This window comes from Passer montanus, unplaced genomic scaffold (assembly GCF_014805655.1).
Source record: "Passer montanus isolate IOZ18808 unplaced genomic scaffold, ASM1480565v1 scaffold73, whole genome shotgun sequence".
Classification (NCBI taxonomy): Eukaryota; Metazoa; Chordata; class Aves; order Passeriformes; family Passeridae; genus Passer; species Passer montanus.
Window position 1 is genome coordinate 573,243 of NW_024372481.1, and position 3,095 is coordinate 576,337.

The following is a 3,095-nucleotide window of genomic DNA, read 5'->3' on the forward strand; positions in this document are numbered from 1 at the left end:
TATTATTGCTAGTTTTACTGATAGTCATAAAATTATGAAGGCTTTTCTAAATGCTAAATGAATCAGAAATCCTTTTAAGTGTATAATATTCTTTTTAAAAGCCATGGGTCTAAAATAAGAGGAGTCTGTGTGGGGTTTCCCCTTTACCTACACCTTGGGTTGCAGCTGTAACCCTTCCTCCAGAATTTGCTTCTCAATAAACACAAAAATGTGAGGGATACCTTGATGAAAGGGTGGATTTTGAACAGATGCTGCTCCTGGGTGGGGGTTTGGGGCCAGGGAATGTCCCCTGTCCTCAGCCTCACTCCTCAGGTGTTGATGTGCACACTGCTCAGCCTGAGAATGTGAGGACAAGTCAGCTGCACTTGGGTGCAACCTATCTCCTCTCTACTCAACTGGCCTGCCTGACTGGTTTTTTATGATTATTTTTTATTCTGTCTCCAGTTAGGCAATACAGTTGCCTGTTAGAAATATTGCCCTGGGCTGCCAGCTCAGCCGAGGAGAAAAGCGGGTGTGTGTTACCCAGGGAGGATGGGCATCACCCCCTCACCCTCCCTGGGGTGGGCACCTCTCCCCCTCCCCTGTGCCAACCCTTCCCTCTCTCTGCTGTCCAACAGGAGCATCATTTTGAGGGAATTTTCTTAAGGGTCCTTCCTGATCCCTCCCTCTGCAGCTCTCCCACACCCTCACTGGAAGTTGTCTGACCAGAGTGGGTGAATTTAAGCCCAGCCCGTAGTTTGGGATCATTAACCATCAAGGTGCCCCTGGGAAGAAGCAAAAAAAAGTATTTGGGAAAATTTGCTAACAGGCTCTAATGACTTAATAATCCCCGTTGGAGGGAGCCTGGCAGGTTATGTGAATGTCAAGTTTCCTTGCTCTGCCCAGAGCTGGCTCCTGGTTATGTAATGGGGGGGTGTGACCTCCAACAAGGGGGAGAAAGGGAAGACAAAGGAAAGTATGAACCCATTTCCATGCTGGGATGGAGAGGGAACACAGGGATAGGTGTCAGCCAGGAGCCTCAGCAGCCTGGCCACAGCTGGGCTTGGAGGGGCCACAGCAGCTCCTGGCATGGGCAGGGATGGATCAGGGTCCACCCAGCATTCCTGGATGTGCCACATCCATCTGGGACCCCAGGGGACACGAGAGGGTGACTCTGGTCACCCCTGCTGTGCTGTGCTGCAGGGGAAGGCAGGGCACAGGGCAGGCACACATCCCTCAGCGGGCTCTGGCACTGCAGCAGCCCTGACCCCTCTGTCAGGCGAGGGCTCTGGGTGTTGCCCCAGCTGGCCAGGTTGTCATTCCTGCCGCAGCTCCTGATCTGGGGACACAGGACACACAGCTGGTCAGGAATCTGCTCGCTGGTCCTCAGAGGTGGTGACTCGAGGTAGCTCTGAGCATCCATCTCAGCTTACAGCAAGAACTGGACAGGGAATGTGGCTCCTAAAAGCTTTGACTCCTCTCAGCCAGGGCTGGCTGGAGTGGGAATGCTGTCCCATTTTGGGGAGGCTGTCGGGAATGCCTCCCTTTGCCTGGCTAAGATCTGAGTGATGCTCACGGTTTGAGGGATCTTTCCTTGAAGACGAAGGAAACCCAGAGCTGTTGAGCTGTGCCACGGTTTAAAACACACTTTGCACTACCTGGCACACCCATGGCAGCGGGATGCCCTGTGCTGGAGCTGACATCCTGCTGGGAAGCTGAAGCAAGGCAAAGCAAGGCAGGGAGGTGCCGCGCTCCGCATCCCGCAGCCCAGACGGGGCGCGGGGGGATCACCGCCTCCCTCCCCTCGCCGGCAAACACTGCCGGGGCTCCCGCTGCTCAAGCTCCGGCTTGCCTGCCATCAATACTGTTCAAACAAGCCCAATCGCAGACGTAGCTCGGGGCCAAGTCGTGGGGCAGGCGGCAGGGAGCAGCCGGCCCGGCTCCAGCCGGGGCTGCGGGAGGTCCGGGCGGACGCGTGGGTGCCGCCGGCATCGTGTGCCAGCCGGGCTCTGCCAGCCCGGGGCTTTTCCTCCGCACCTGCGGCCACTTTGAACCCCGGCCTCAGCCCGGAGATGCCAGAGATGCGGGAGAAAACGTGGGAGAGCCGCGCAGCCGCTCCCCAGCCCGTGTTTGTGTTGCGCATCCCGCGGGAGATGCTGCTCCTCGCAGTAGGGGCATCCCGGGATCTTAACACAATTGCAGGCTGGATATTCTACTTTCTTCCCCCATCCTGCTTTTTTGTCGAATTCCCCACAAGAAACTGGGGAGGATGCAGAGTGGGGTGCTCCCTGCAAGGCACCCATGCAGAGCACCCAGTTTTCCTGCTGGGAAGTCACTGTGGCTGCGAGGGAGAGAGCAGGCGGCTCCGGGAGAGCGTGAAACATGCTCCTCCAGAAAAAAAAAAAAATAAAAAAGGCAGACAGAAAAAAAAAAAAAAAAAGAAAAAAGGAAAAGGCTTCTGAAGCTTAGAGCTGGATATTTATACACTTGACATAAAGGATATTTCTGCATTGAAGTAATAAGCGTGACTCAGTAAACCAATGGGGAAAGGGTGTTCCCTTTGCAGCAAAACCTCAAAAGATCAAAGAACTCCATGAACAGTTTAACATTTCGAATGTTAAAGGAATTGGGTTCCCCTCCCTCTCCCCTTCACCCCTCCTTCAAGTTTTGAAAAATAAATGGTTTGATCTTAGCTGGGAAGGGAATGTTTCAGCAGCTCCGGGGATGAGTGGTGCTGCCTGGGCTGGAGCACCAAGGTCATGGCAGTGTGTCCAGGAGCTGGCTCCCTGCTCGGGGACATCCAGCTCTGCCTGGGACAGGGACAGCCCTCGGGGCTTCCCGTTCCACAGCTGAGCTCATGCTGGTTTATGGAAACTGCCTTTTCCCAAATTTCACTGGTGAAGCAAATCCTGATATTTTTTTGGCTGTGTCCAGCAGTGGGGAGATCTTAGGGCTGGTTCCTGTCCTCTGGCAGCAGCCAGCAGTAGGAACTGCTGCTCCAGTGGGAATTCCACAGCACATATTCCCCAGGGAGAGATCCAGCCTGGTCAGTGGCTCTCAGACACACGTGCTGCCCTGGGATCGATAGGCTGGAGTAATATATTGTGCCGAGATAA